Source organism: Lepisosteus platostomus, chromosome 16 (assembly GCF_059453375.1).
Source record: "Lepisosteus platostomus isolate fLepPlt1 chromosome 16, fLepPlt1.hap1, whole genome shotgun sequence".
Lineage (NCBI taxonomy): Eukaryota > Metazoa > Chordata > Actinopteri > Semionotiformes > Lepisosteidae > Lepisosteus > Lepisosteus platostomus.
Window position 1 is genome coordinate 3,800,908 of NC_142626.1, and position 15,768 is coordinate 3,816,675.

Consider the following 15,768-nt stretch of genomic DNA (forward strand, 5'->3'; position numbering starts at 1 on the left):
GGCCCGCCAGCACGCCCCAGGTGGACAGCCCCCTGGCCCGGGACAGGAGCGAACCAGCCGGCTGCACAGGTCCTTCATCTAGCAGAGCGAATCATCTGCACATCGATTTCCAGGGGAAGAGCTTAGAGAGAGAGAGAGAGGGAGGGAGAGGGAGGGGAGGTAGAGGTGGGGGGAGGAGAGAGAGAGGACATCCTGGCTGCTGCTGTCTCTGCTTTTCTGAGATCAGTAGCAGCTCGGAGAGAGAGAAAGAGAGAGAGAGAAGGAGAGGGAGGAAGAGGGCTGTGTTGTGCAGGCAGGGGAGGTGGGGGCTTCATTTGTGATGTGAATGGAATAGAAACACCAAGGAGAGAGAGAAACCTGCTGGTCCTGACAGCAGCCGGGAGACAGGGACCGAGCTGGCTGCGCCCCCCACCACCCCACCCCACCCCCCCCCACACACACACACACACACACCGACCCAGAAGGATTGGGCCAGGGAAGAGAGGGCCTGGAAGAAGGGAGGAAGGAACGAGGAGCGGACACAGAGCCGAGGGGCGGCTCGGGGACGGAGACAGAGGCGATGACATCGCGCCAGAGCACGAGAGAGAAGGTGAGCCCACCGGGGGGGGGGGGGGTCCGGTCCGGCCCAGATCCGTGCCAACGCGCCCTTGTGTGAGGGCACAGATTTGCCGTTCGTGTGCGTGTGTGTTGCTGGCGGGGGGGGTGGTTGTGTTGATGGTGGTGGGGGCTGGTAGAGGATGGGGGGGTGGTGGTGGTGGTGGTGGGGGTGGCGTTTAATTCCTCACCTCCCTGACGTTCCCACACTCGGGATAAAAAACCCCCGGGATCGATCAATATTAGGATTGTTACTGACTGTTGTGGCTCCCGTTGGGCGCGATCAACAAAAGAGCTTAAAAGGATGTCACTGGCGCGCACACACACACACACACTAGGGGAAATGCTTTGACAAAAGAGGAAACGCTGCTGGGGGGGCGCACGGGCCGTTTCTCTTTTCTCTGGGAGCGTGGCGGCTGGTCGGAGCAGCACCGCAACGCCGCGCGCTGGCTCTGGAGGATGGAGGAGACGGGGAGGGAGGAGGGCTAGGAGAGACAGACACACACACACACACTGCGCGCAGGCAGACACGGCGACCGGCGAGAGGTAAGGCGCTCTGCTTCACATCTCTCCCCCCCTCACCAAAAAAAGGCGGCGGCGGGGTTGGCGGGGGGGGGGGGGGGGCTCGACTCAGGCGACCCCTGCCTCACACATCTTCTTCCTCGTACCGGTGTGCCCCCATGCCCGCCTGTTATCCGGGGGTGCACAGGGCAGGTTTTCTGGGCGGGGAGGGGCGCTGTGGTACAGACGCCTCAGGGGGAGAGAGGTGGGGTGAAAGAGGCAGACCAGGTTTTGCGACAGCAGTGGCAGCACGGGGCTGGAGGGGAGGCCATTACAATGACACTGGAGGGGAGGGGGGGAGGTGTCTTTTCTATAGCAGAGGATCTAGGGTTCTGAGTCTCGCTTGGATCTGCGTCTGTGCGTGTGTGTGTCTGAAGCTGTAGACCGGGGGTCTCGGGGTGGTGGTGGTGGTGGTGGGGGGGGAAGAGAGATTTGTTTCGGCGGGTCCCTCGTTATCTGCCTGCTGCCCAGACAGCTGGTCGACCGCCAGCGAGGGGGGGCCTGGGCGGTCCGGCCTGCCCTCTCCCCCGTCTCTGCGGAGCTCTCCGCGGGACGTCCTTCCGTGCGCGCGAGAGGGGGGGGGGGGACCGGAGATCTCTGCCCCCCCTCGCTCTCTGTCCCTCTCTCCTGTGCTGTACGCCGGCCTCGGGCCGAGAGAGCCTGCTGGCGTGTCAGTACAGATCGGCCCGTGTGTTAAGCGAGTGTGTGTGTGTGTGTGTACCTTGATGCAACAGCTCTCTTGTGCTCCAGTCGTGCTCTGGTCTTTGCTGTACTGCTGCGTGTTCTCTGAAGCCTGAAGCGGGGCTTTTTAAAAAAAACACAGATACCCCCCGTGGTCAAATCCAGGTGGCCAGCCCGCCCGGTGCCCGATTTCCCACGAGGCACTGCAGGCACAGAGCCTAGGGGCCTAGGAAACGTTGAGGGGGGCCACCATGCAGGAGGGACACACCGGCGACTCACGAGACACGAGCTGGGACCAGCGTGCTTGCGATCGGCTTTGGGGGCTCCAGATAAATAATCCCACGCTGTCTCGCCGCTGTTCTAGAAGATCAGGTCAGAGCAGATCAATTTATCAGCCAGATCCAATGTCTTGGTTTAGGAATTCATCTTTGCGCGGACCCCAGCTGGCTCTCCAGGAGACACACAGACAGGGAGAGAGAAGCTGGGGGGTCCGAGCGCGGGGTCGGCCGTTTATAGGGCGCCCCTGGAGCAGCTGGGGTGTCAAGGGCCTCGCTCAGGGGCCCCAACGGAGTAGGATCCCCTCTGCCGGCTGGTGGAAACCCCGAGAGCCGATGGTCGGCTCGCCCCATCAATCACGGGGATCAGAACAGTTTCAAGGGGCGTCACGTCAATCGACGTCAGCCCATCGGCTTTCACCCCCTCTCTGGGCACGTTTCAGAGGGAAAGTGCCCCGGGGGGGTCTGTGCACCCACTCTGTCTGATACAGACAGACAGGGCCCCCCGATGACACACCGTCTGAAACGGCGGCTCTGGAACGCTGTGTCATTATGAGATCACCTCGCCTGAGAGTAGCTGCTGGTCTGCTGTCCTAGGGTGCCAACTGCAATTGATACCAGCCCAGGGGGGGCTGGCTAGGCTCAGGCCTCTGGAGGTGCTGCAGGACCCTCTCGGTGCAATCCTGCGAAATACAGGGAGGTACAACTAGGGAAACGATTCACCTGCTGGGCGGCCGGGTGGAGCAGTGGTCGGCTTTGCAGCGCTGGGGACTGCGGGTTCCATTCCGGACCTGGGGTGCTGTCTGGGTGGAGTTTGCACGTTCTCCCCTGTGTCCGTGTGGGTTTCCTCCCGCCGTCCAGGGTTAATGGGCTTCTGGGAAAACTGGCCCTGGTGCGAGTGTGTGTGTGTGTGTGTGTGTGTGTCCTGCGACGGACTGGCGTCCCGTCCAGGGTGTACCCTGCCTCGCGCCCGTTGCTTGTTGGGATAGACTCTGGCTCTCCCACGACGCTGATTCAGATGAGGTGGTTAGAAAATTGGATGGACGGAGCCCTGGGGTTTTAAATCAAATTTTCTGCACGTCCCCGACGCAAACTGGCGTTCTGTGATTGAAAGCAGTCGAATATTAAGTCACCGGTCTGAAACCCAGCACTTCTTACTTTAAGAGTAGCAGCTGTATTAACAGCAGTAGTAGCTGTATTAACTGCAGTAGTAGCTGTATTAACTGCAGTAGTAGCTGTATTAACAGCAGTAGTAGCAGTATTAACAGCAGTAGTAGCTGTATTAGCTGCAGTAGTAGCTGTATTAACAGCAGTAGTAGCTGTATTAGCTGCAGTAGTAGCTGTATTAACAGCAGTAGTAGCTGTATTAGCTGCAGTAGTAGTTGTATTAACTGCATTAGTTGTTGTATTAGCTGCAGTAGTAGCTGTATTAGCTGCAGTAGTTGTTGTATTAACAGCAGTAGTAGCTGTATTAGCTGCAGTAGTAGCTGTATTAACTGCAGTAGTAGCTGTATTAGCTGCAGTAGTTGTTGTATTAGCTGCAATAGTAGCTGTATTAACTGCAGTAGTAGCTGTATTAACTGCAGTAGTTGTATTAGCTGCAGTAGTAGCTGTATTAACAGCATTAGCTGTATTAACAGCAACAGCAGTAGTAGTTGTATAAACTGCAGTAGTTGTTGTATTAGGTGCAGTAGTAGCAGTATTAACTGCAGTAGTAGCTGTATTAACAGCAGTAGTAGCTGTATTAACAGCAGTAGTAGCTGTATTAGCTGCAGTAGTAGCTGTATTAACTGCAGTAGTAGCTGTATTAACAGCAGTAGTAGCTGTATTAACAGCAGTAGTAGCTGTATTAACAGCAGAAGTAGCTGTATTAGCTGCAGTAGTAGCTGTATTATCTGCAGTAGTAGCTGTATTAGCTGCAGTAGTTGTTGTATTAACTGCAGTAGTAGCTGTATGAGCAGCAGTAATAGCTGTTGTAGCATCAATCTTTGTATAAATACCAGTAGCGGGAGTATTCACAGTAGCAATGTATCACATCAGAAGGAGGAACAAGCTCTCACAGAGCCCCATGTATGATGAACAGCCCATCTAATAGGCTTGCTGTACACTTCCTTCAGCACTAGTAAATAACTACAACAGAGTATCATCAGTGAAGTATTCGCACACGTGTCTCCTGTGCCGACTCGTCCCTGCGTTTTCCAGAAGAGCACAGCAGCAGATCACTCCTTGTCATTGCTCGTCAAGGGGCTGGCTGCTCTCTGACCCCGTTCAGTCTCCTTGTTTCCATAGCGACGTGGCCACCTCCCCCTTCACATCCGCCCAGTGGGACGCCTGTCAGTTGCTCAGCAGGTTGGCGCCTCCTGTCAAGCAGCAGAGCAGTGCAGAATTCAGCGAGCGCATCAGAATATCGGTTCGCTTCATGGCCCTATTCCCTACAACTCTAACGCCTGTTCGTGGCTCGTCAGGCAGCGCATCGGGTAGCGAGTCAGGCAGCACATCAGGCAGTGAGATAGACAGCACACCAGGCAGTGAGATTGGCAGCACATCAGGTAGGAGAGATAGGCAGCACATCAGGCAGTGAGAGAGGCAGCACATCAGATAGTGTGTCAGGCAGCACATCAGGCAGTGAGAGAGGCAGCACATCAGGCAGTGAGAGAGGCAGCACATCAGGTAGCAAGTCAGGAAGCACATCAGTAGCGAGTCAGGAAGCACATCAGTAGCGAGTCAGGAAGCACATCAGTAGCCAGTCAGGCAGCACATCAGGCAGTGAGATAGATAGCACATCAGGTAGAGAGATTGGCAGCACATCAGGTAGAGAGATAAACAGCACATTAGGCAGTGAGAGAGGCACCACATCAGATAGTGTGTCAGGCAGCACATCAGGCAGTGAGAGAGGCAGCACATCAGGCAGTGAGAGAGGCAGCACATCAGGTAGCGAGTCAGGAAGCACATCAGTAGCGAGTCAGGAAGCACATCAGTAGCCAGTCAGGCAGCACATCAGGCAGTGAGATAGATAGCACATCAGGTAGAGAGATTGGCAGCACATCAGGTAGAGAGATAAACAGCACATCAGGCAGTGAGAGAGGCACCACATCAGATAGTGTGTCAGGCAGCACATCAGGCAGTGAGAGAGGCAGCACATCAGGCAGTGAGAGAGGCAGCACATCAGGTAACGAGTCAGGAAGCACATCAGTAGCGAGTCAGGAAGCACATCAGTAGCCAGTCGGGCAGCACATCAGGCAGTGAGATAGATAGCACATCAGGTAGAGAGATAGGCAGCACATCAGGCAGTGAGATAGACAGCACACCAGGCAGTGAGATTGGCAGCACATCAGGTAGGAGAGATAGGCAGCACATCAGGCAGTGAGAGAGGCACCACATCAGATAGTGTGTCAGGCAGCACATCAGGCAGTGAGAGAGGCAGCACATCAGGCAGTGAGATAGGCAGCACATCAGGCAGTGAGAGAGGCAGCACATCAGGTAGCAAGTCAGGCAGCACATCAGGTAGTGAGATAGACGGCACATCAGGTAGAGAGATAGGCAGCACATCAGCAGTGAGATAGGCAGCACATCAGGTAGAGAGATAGACAGCACATCAGGCAGTGAGATAGGATGCACATCAGTAGTGAGTCAGGCAGCACATCAGGCAGCGAGATAGGCAGCACATCAGGCAGCGAGACAGGCAGCACATCAGGTAGAGAGATAGACAGCACATCAGGCAGTGAGATAGGATGCACATCAGTAGTGAGTCAGGCAGCACATCAGGCAGCGAGATAGGCAGCACATCAGGCAGTGAGACAGGCAGCACATCAGGCAGAGGGTCAGGCAGCACACCAGGCAGCGAGTCAGGCGGCGTGATCTGAACGCAGCGGGATCCCTCTCGACAATAAAGAGCAGGTCGCCCCCCAAGTTCAGGTCTGATCCTACTGGGTAGGACTGGTCGAACCCGATCAGGAGGGGGTCTCTCGAACTGGTCCGCCAAAGAGCCCAGAGCCGAAGGGCTCCTGACCGCCCTGGTGAAACGGGCTGTTTCCCAACCCCGCGCCGCGGCCCACTCTCGGGTGGCGCAAGGATGCGTGTTGTACAACCGAGAGGCAGGGACAGTTCGCGGGGCCCCGGGGGTGCAGGGTGCAGGGCGGTCTAGGAAGCAGGCTCTGTGGTGAGCGGCTGGGACTGAACCGCGTGAGAGAACACAGAGCAGTTTCCTCAACAGCAAGACAATTACAATCCATCCTCTCTTGCTGTCAAAGTCCACTTTATAACCAATCCAACCCTTCCAGGTCGTTTGAACAACACACAAGCATACACACAGCCTGTATAAGCTCTTGTAGGAGGCGCAGCTGCAGATACACACAGGCATGAACACACAAACACGCACAGGAGCATCAGACACACACATTTACAGCACATAAACACATACAGGCATACGCAAACACAATCAAATGCCCACACAGAGCAACACATCCCCAGAAACACACAAACATGAAATGCACACACACACAACACCTAACAACATGCACACACAACACATAACAACGTGCGCGCACAAACACACACAACACGTAACAATATGCCCCCACATAAAGACACATAAACAACACACACACATAAAAACAACACAACCTGCGCACACAAACAACACACAAACACACACAAAACACATAACAATATGCACACACGCGCACACACGCAAACAACACGCACACACACACACAAACACACACACCAACAACGTATCACGACTTGCACACACAAACGCACACAAACAACACAAAACGACATGCGCGCACACACACACACAAAAACACCGCAACCTGCACACATAGACACACACCAACAATGCATCACAATGGGCGCACACAGGCACACACACAAACAAGAATAACACACAACACACACACACGTACACACCCCTCACAAGCACATGCTGCCGCAGAGAGAGAGAGAGAGAGATTTCATTGTGAAACTGGGAACTTCTCTGTGGAGAGCAGCAGGCTTTTGAAACCTGCGAGAGAGAGTTCTGCTTCTGCCTGAGGTACTGAAAGCAGGAGTCCTAGTACTCCCCTGCTCTGTCCACCACCCAGGAAGGACGAGGGGAGGGAGGAGAGGGCTAAAACACTGAAAAAAACCAAAACGATTTGGTTAATATCACCAACCTGACAGCTCAACCATAGTTCCTGGTCCTTGAGGGCTCTTTAATCAAATACCTGGGGAAGAGTTGCACTAGAACAGGAGAACAGTGCCAAAACGAGAGGCCCTCGAGTCCTTTTGCATTTGCTACTTAATTGATCTCCCCCATCTCTTCTTGAAAAAAGTCAGCGACGTGGCTGGGCCCCTTGCTCCACGCTCCCGCCCCCCTTTGTGTAAAGACACGTCTCCCGTTCCCGGGCTCGAAAGGCACACCCCCCCCCCCCCCCACATCGTTTCCTCTTGGGCCCCCTCCGGCTTGTCTTTCGCCGTTCCGTCGGCACGGGGGCTCCCCGAACCTCATGGCTGTCCACAAAGAGTGGCAGGAGCGTGGCACGGGCGGCCCAGCCATGTGCTGGGACCTGGGCTGCTCTCAGGTCACAGCAGCTCGGGTCTGTGTGCTGCTCTCCTGACTGCGAGGGGCTGATAATGGATCAATAATTCATTCCTTCGCCGCCGAATTCTCTCAGTTCCAATCATGGGCACACGCTCGAACCCGAGACTCTGGGGCAGTTTTTCAGACCTGTGGCTGGGACTGCGGGTCCCACCTCACCCTAGACGACAGATGAGTACCTGCCAGCCAGCTGTATGCTCTGTTTACCTCTGTTTTGGATCTCATCATCGCCTCTGACATATTGCTAAATTGCTAATTAAGAGGCTAATCCTTGATTGTGCTGAGGGAATTAGGGCTGATTAATTTCCAGCCCCAACCGGCAGTCCCTCTGAGACGCTAGACTCGTCATTCTGATTCACCTGATTCACAGAGGCCTGCCTGTACACCCCCCACCTGCCAACCGAGGCTGTGTGGATAGACGCATTAGCCAGGTCTGCTTTTGCCTTCCGGGATGCTTCAGAGGCACTTGAACCCATGCGTCTTCTCACTCCTCACTTTCCCCGTGTTCGGCTACTATTGTACGGTGCTCAGGAGACATGGGGCTTAGCGCAGACTGGGCCAGTACCAGCGCTGGTGCTCTCATGTCATCTAACTCTGCTGTTCGGGCAGTGTATACTGTATAGACCTACTGTCACCATTTTTTAAAGTCGTCTTTGTTTTTGTGTGAATGGCTCAGTGCAAACACAGGGGAACCTGCTTCCTTCATCTAGCTGAATGACTGAATGACAATACCCAATAAGTGAAATTTCTCCTTCAATATCCCCTTAAGTCTTCCTTGAGTCCAAGGCTACTTCACAGTAGCTGATTTTAATAGGGTGGAGCCTTGGTTAGTACTGCTGCCCTGGGTTCAGTCCCTGGGGTGCTGTCTGTGTGGAGTTTGCATGTTCTCCTCACGTTGACATGGGTTTGCTCCCACAGTCCCAAGACACACTGGTAGTTGAACTGGCCCTGGTGTGAGTGTGCGTCTGTGTGTGCGTGTCCTGTGATGGACTGGCGTCCTGTCCAGGGTGTACCCTGCCTTGCGCCCGTTGCTTGCTGGGATAGACCCTGGCTCTCCCACGACCCTGATTCAGATGAGGTGGTTAGAAAATTGGATGGACGGAGCCCTGGGGTTTTAAATCGGATTTTCTGCACGTCCCCGACGCAAACTGGCGTTCTGTGATTGAAAGCAGTCGAATATTAAGTCACCGGTCTGAAACCCAGCACTTCTTACTTTAAGAGTATCAGCTGTATTAGCTGCAGTAGTAGCTGTATTAACTGCAGTAGTAGCTGTATTAGCTGCAGTAGTAGCTGTATTAGCAGCAGTAGTAGCTGTATTAGCTGCAGTAGTAGCTGTATTAGCTGCAGTAGTAGTTGTATTAACTGCAGTAGTAGCTGTATTAGCTGCAGTAGTAGCTGTATTAACAGCAGTAGTAGCTGTATTATCTGCAGTAGTAGCTGTATTAACAGCAGTAGTAGCTGTATTATCTGCAGTAGTAGCTGTATTAACTGCAGTAGTTGTTGTATTAGCTGCAGTAGTAGCTGTATTAGCTGCAGTAGTAGTTGTATTAACTGCAGTAGTAGCTGTATTAGCTGCAGTAGTAGCTGTATTAGCAGCAGTAGTAGCTGTATTAGCTGCAGTAGTAGCTGTATTAACTGCAGTAGTTGTTGTATTAGCTGCAGTAGTAGCTGTATTAGCTGCAGTAGTAGCTGTATTAGCTGCAGTAGTAGCTGTATTAGCTGCAGTAGTAGCTGTATTAACAGCAGTAGTAGCAGTATTAACAGCAGTAGTAGCTGTATTAGCAGCAGTAGTAGCTGTATTAACTGCAGTAGTTGTTGTATTAGCTGCAGTAGTAGCTGTATTAGCTGCAGTAGTAGCTGTATTAACAGCAGTAGTAGCTGTATTAGCTGCAGTAGTAGCTGTATTAACAGCAGTAGTAGCTGTATTATCTGCAGTAGTAGCTGTATTAGCTGCAGTAGTAGCTGTATTAACAGCAGTAGTAGCTGTATTAGCTGCAGTAGTAGCTGTATTAACAGCAGTAGTAGCTGTATTAGCTGCAGTAGTAGCTGTATTAGCTGCAGTAGTAGCTGTATTAACAGCAGCAGTAGCTGTATTAACAGCAGTAGTAGCTGTATTATCTGCAGTAGTAGCTGTATTAGCTGCAGTAGTAGCTGTATTAACAGCAGTAGTTGTTGTATTAGCTGCAGTAGTAGCTGTATTAACAGCAGTAGTAGCTGTATTAGCTGCAGTAGTAGCTGTATTAGCTGCAGTAGTAGCTGTATTAACAGCAGTAGTAGCTGTATTAGCTGCAGTAGTAGCTGTATTAACAGCAGTAGTAGCTGTATTAGCTGCAGTAGTTGCTGTATTAACTGCAGTAGTTGTTGTATTAGCTGCAGTAGTAGCTGTATTAGCTGCAGTAGTAGCTGTATTAACTGCAGTAGTAGCTGTATTAGCTGCAGTAGTAGCTGTATTAACAGCAGTAGTTGTTGTATTAGCTGCAGTAGTAGCTGTATTAGCTGCAGTAGTAGCTGTATTAGCTGCAGTAGTAGCTGTATTAACAGCAGTAGTAGCTGTATTAGCTGCAGTAGTTGCTGTATTAACTGCAGTAGTTGTTGTATTAGCTGCAGTAGTAGTTGTATTAACAGCAGTAGTAGCTGTATTAGCTGCAGTAGTAGCTGTATTAACTGCAGTAGTAGCTGTATTAGCTGCAGTAGTAGCTGTATTAACTGCAGTAGTTGTTGTATTAGCTGCAGTAGTTGCTGTATTAACTGCAGTAGTAGCTGTATTAACTGTAGTAGTTGTTGTATTAGGTGCAGTAGTAGCTGTATTAACAGCAGCAGTAGCTGTATTAGCTGCAGTAGTTGCTGTATTAACTGCAGTAGTAGCTGTATTAACTGCAGTAGTTGTTGTATTAACTGCAGTAGTAGCTGTATTAGCTGCAGTAGTAGCTGTATTAACTGCAGTAGTTGTTGTATTAACTGCAGTAGTTGTTGTATAAGGTGCAGTAGTTGTTGTATTAACTGCATTAGTTGTTGTATAAGGTGCAGTAGTTGTTGTATTAACTGCATTAATTGTTGTATTAGCTGCAGTAGTAGCTGTATTAACTGCAGTAGTAGCTGTATTAACTGCAGTAGTAGCTGTATTATCTGCAGTAGTAGCTGTATTAGCTGCAGTAGTTGCTGTATTAACTGCAGTAGTAGCTGTATTAACTGCAGTAGTAGCTGTATTAGCTGCAGTAGTAGCTGTATTAACTGCAGAAGTAGCTGTATTAGCTGCAGTAGTAGCTGTATTAACAGCAGTAGTAGCTGTATTAACTGCAGTAGTTGTTGTATTAACAGCAGTAGTAGCTGTATTAGCTGCAGTAGTTGCTGTATTAACTGCAGTAGTAGCTGTATTAACAGCAGTAGTAGCTGTATTAACTACAGCTGTGCCCATTGCTTGCTGGGATCGACTCCGGCACCCCTGCGTCCCTGTGCTGGATAAAGTGGTCGGAAAACGGATGGATGTTAAGGGGGAGAGCAGTCCTGTTCACTACATAAGGGAATTGTGTGTAACAGAGGCCAGTCTTAGCGCGTACCATAGCCCTGAAGAAAAATAAGGAATAAAAATAAAAGAGGTTTTGTGTCATTAGGCTGGGAATCTCTGAGTCATGGGCACTGTCAGCTGTGTCTGCTGGGAGCCCTGAGTGAGTCGTCCCTTCTGCCTGTGCGGCACATTAACAGTGACCCGTAACACAAATTTTTAGGGGGATGGTGCGTTTCTTACTGTGACCCCGAGCGCTGTAAAGATGTAGCAAACCAGGCCCTTGTCCTCGGTGCGCCCCGCTCTGGGTTGGCCGACCAACGCCAGCGACCCCTGGGGGAGGCGAGACCGTTGACCCCCCCCTTCCTCCCCCTCCACCGGCCCTCGGAAGGCAACAGCAGACCCGGCTCATGTGTCGATGCCGACAGCCTCGGCAGGGGGGCAGGGGGAGGCGGGTTAAATGGAGAGACTGAGAGGCCTCACGCTGTCCCAGCGGACATCTGGCTGGGCTGATGCTGTGACGCGTCTCACCTACAAATGCTGGGCAGGATCGCAGAAGGCGTCGAGTTCACGAACAGATCTCCGAGCCAGTACAGGGGGCAAAATGGCCGCCGCCTTCCTGTGAGCCCCTGTCACAGGAAGGCGGAGGGGTATTTTTAAGGCTGCAGGGCCAGGGAGGAACTGGCTCGGTTTAGCGCCGCGCGCGCCCTTGACGAACGCCGGCGATTGGAGGATGTGTTTCGCAACGAGAGAGGAGCAGAACAGGAGGGTTTCTGGGCAGGCTCAAGTCGGGCTCTTGTGAGATGTGAGCCGGGGAGACAGGAAGTGACACAGGCTGTGCTCTGTAAACGCTGTGGTGTACGCCGATCAAAACAGAGTCAGTTATAGGAGGGAGCCCGGCGGCCAACTGTTCCACACTCCCGCCCCCCTTGGTCTAAAGGGCTTATTACCGCACGGTTTCTACTTGTGTCCTCTGGTTTGTGTTGTGCTCTTTACTCCACTGTGTTCAAGGATCCTCTGTTCAAAGATGAAAAGATTCAGTTCCTCCAGCCTGTCAGTGTGGGATGCTCCCTTCAGACTAAAGAGACTCAGTTCCTCCAGCCTGTCAGTGTGGGAGGCTCCCTTCAGACTAAAGAGACTCAGTTCCTTCAGCCTGTCAGTGTGGGATGCTCCCTTCAGACTCAAGTGACTCAGTGCCTTCAGCCTGTCAGTGTGGGATGCTCCCTTCAGACTAAAGAGACTCAGTGCCTCCAGCCTGTCAGTGTGAGACACTCCCTTTTGACTAAAGAGACACAGTTCCTTCAGCCTGTCAGTGTGGGACGCCCCCTTAAGACTAAAGAGACTGAGTTCAGGGAGAGACACCCTCGTGTTAAAAGTGTTAGTCCTGACACACAGAGAGAGAGACTATCACAGACACAGACGCACAGGAGTTAACACAGACACTCTGATGCTTAAAGAGGAGTTAGTCCTGACACACTGACACACAGAGAGAGAGAGACTATCACAGACACACACACAGAGGGGTTAACCTCTCTCTCTCTGTGTCAGTGTGCGTTATTAACACAGACACACTGAGGCACAGAGAGGAACCGATCCAGAAACAGCGCCGACTGAGGAAAACATCAGAGTTTGCGAGAAACCTCATTCTGAAGTACCGAGACAGTGACTGTGAGGAGAGGAGGAGAGGGTTAATCAGGCAGCGAGAGAACAAGAGAGAGAGAGAGAGGTGTTCTCAGGCCCTGCTGTGCAGATCACAGGACTGCAGAGAGGAAATGGTAACCTTAGTGTTGCAACCGCAGACAATGCTACCAAAATCTGCTCCACAGAGCAAGTCCTCTTTCGCTGCATGTGCACAGACCCACTCCCCCGCCAGGTTTCGACAGGCTCTCTCCCCGACTCCACAGGGAGGGCTCTGAGGCACGGAGATGGCCTGCTACAGCTGTAAGTCTCCAGCCTTGTAGTGAGATGCAGCCCTACGCGCGCTGGGGCATTTGAAGTTCGATCGGTGTGTGCGTCCAGGGCACCGCAGTGCCGGTGGTGCTACGGTATTGTCAAGGGGGCACGAGGGGTTGATCTCTGTAGTTCTGCACCGAGGGGAATAGGATCCGAAAGGTTCCCAGGAAGTCAGCGTACAGGACGGGGCTCAGAACTGGCTGGACAAGAGGCAACCAAGCCGAAATGAAGCTCAGGGGCAGGACACCGGGGGTTACCTTGCTGTCCTGCAGCGCTGGGGGGGCGCCGGGTTCAAATTCCAGACTTGGGGTGCTGTCTGGGTGGAGTTTGCATGTTCTCCCCCCAGGTTTATATGGGTTTCCTCCTACAGTGCAAAGACATGCTGGGGGGGGGGTAATTGCACCCTGCGATGGACTGGCGTCCCATCCAGGGTGTACCTTGCCTCGCGCCCATTGCTTGCTGGGATAGGGGGAGTGGCTTGAAAAAGGATGGATTTTAGACACAGGATGCAGGGTGCCATGACCTCCACTTTGGGAGACGTATTGGTGGTATTTGCTGCAGACAGGAGGCGCTGGGCGGCTTAACAGCCCGGAGAAGGGATCACTTCCACGTTCCTTTTCGAGAAAAGGCTGTGCGAGAATCTTTGACCGGCATCGACCACACGCGGAGCCCAGTGAGCAAGAACGGCCAAACACATCCTCTTCAAAACAACCCCCATCTGAAGATTCAGTTCCTTATATACAAAAAGAAAAGGGAAGAGGATGGATCAGAACACTGTGGCTCCCATCCAGAGTTACAGGACCTCCGGATTTTGCGTTCCAGCTCCGTTCTCCATGGCCTCGGTTTTACTGGACTGATTCACCACGTTGCACCAGCCTACAAAAACCCTGAACCCAGGAACCTACAGTGGACCAGAGCTGGCGTGGGAGAGGGTGTGGCCAGCCTGGCTAAAAAGCCCCCCCCCCCCTCCCTTTCCCAAGCCCAATCACAGCACCTCATGAATAAGTAATGAGTGCCTTCCACTTTCCTCCCCCCCCCAGCCCCCTCCTCCTCATGAATAATTCAACAGCACCAGATGGCTCGCCGAGCTGTGCCACAGGCTGTACCATCGCGCGGGGGGGGGCCCCTTCTCAATAATTCATGCTTCCAACAATCAGACCGCTGTCCCGGATAAGGAGAGATTTCTCGACACACGGACGCGGCGCGGAACGCTCTCCCTGGATCTGCCGGTCCCAGGAGCGGACAGGCGGGCACAGTGAGAATTCCCAGATTTTTCCCTCCCCCCCCCGAGTCGACTCCGGGTGTGAGCATGTCCCCGGTCAGTGCCCGATTTCCCAGCAGGCCCTGCAGGCACAGAGCCTAGGGGCCTAAGAATTGTTGAGGGCCACACTAGCGACTCACGAGACACGAGCTGGAACAGCGTACTTGCGATCGGCTCTAGGGGCTCCAGATCAATAATCCTGCGCTCTCTAGAGACTGTTCTAGAAACTAGAGGTACTGAAGTGACTTGCGATCGACTCTAGGGGCTCCAGATCAATAATCACACGCTCTCTAGAGGCTGTTCTAGAAACTAGAGGTACCGAAGTGACTTGCGATCAGTTCTAGGCGCTCCAGATCTATAATCCTGCACTCTCTAGAGACTGTTCTAGAAACTAGAGGTACCGAAGTGACTTGCGATCGACTCTATGGGCTCCAGATCGATAATCACACGCTCTCTAGAGGCTGTTCTAGAAACTAGAGGTACCGAAGTGACTTGCGATCAGCTCTAGGGGCTCCAGATCTATAATCCTGTGCTCTCTAGAGACTGTTCTAGAAACTAGAGGTACCGAAGTGACTTGCGATCTGCTCTAGGGGCTCCAGATCAATAATCACAAGCTCTCTAGAGACTGTTCTAGAAACTAGAGGTACCGAAGTGACTTGCGATCTGCTCTAGGGGCTCCAGATCAATAATCACACGCTCTCTAGAGGCTGTTCTAGAAACTAAAGGTATCGAAGTGACTTGTGTTCGGCTCTAGGGGCTCCAGATCAATAATCCTGTGCTCTCTAGAGACTGTTCTAGAAACTAGAGGTACCGAAGTGACTTGCGATCTGCTCTAGGGGCTCCAGATCAATAATCACACGCTCTCTAGAGACTGTTCTAGAAACTAGTGGGACACACACACACACAAACACAACATCAACTGGAATGCTACAGAACCCTAAACAGACAATACACACTAGCTGAATATTTGACCAAGATAAGAAACAACAAACAGAAACAGACTCTGATGAAGTACAGGCTCAGTGACCACAGCCTGGCCATAGAAACTGGGCGACACAGGCAGACCTGGCTGCCCAGAGAGGACAGGCTCAGTGACCACAGCCTGGACACACACACTGGACACAGACAGACCTGGTTGTCCAGAGAGGACAGGCTCAGTGACCACAGAGAGGACAGGCTGTGCTCCCACTGCCAGCGGGGAGAAATAGAGACAGAGGTGCACTTCCTACTGCACTGTGACAGATACTCTGGGATTAGAGAAACATTCTCCCCGAAATTCAGAAATCTAATCCCAGAGTTCCCACACCTGCCAGAATCACAACAGGTCCCAATCCTACTGGGAGAGGGAGGAGGGAACTCA

At 52.5% G+C, this 15,768-nt stretch overlaps 1 protein-coding gene across 6 annotated transcripts in view; it reads left to right on the top strand.

Annotated features, from left to right (window-relative positions):
- Nucleotides 1-218: 218 nt before the first annotated feature.
- sipa1 (signal-induced proliferation-associated 1) overlaps nt 219-15,768 on the top strand; it is a 71,290-nt gene continuing 55,740 nt past the window's right edge. For 5 of the 6 annotated variants that reach the window (XM_088609144.1, XM_088609152.1, XM_088609151.1 and 2 more), the window contains exon 1: nt 219-589. The gene's annotated coding sequence lies outside the window, so the exon portion shown is untranslated. Of the gene's footprint in view, nt 590-991; nt 1,141-15,768 lie in introns of those variants that run through there. The other variant, XM_088609147.1, reaches the window with a different exon arrangement.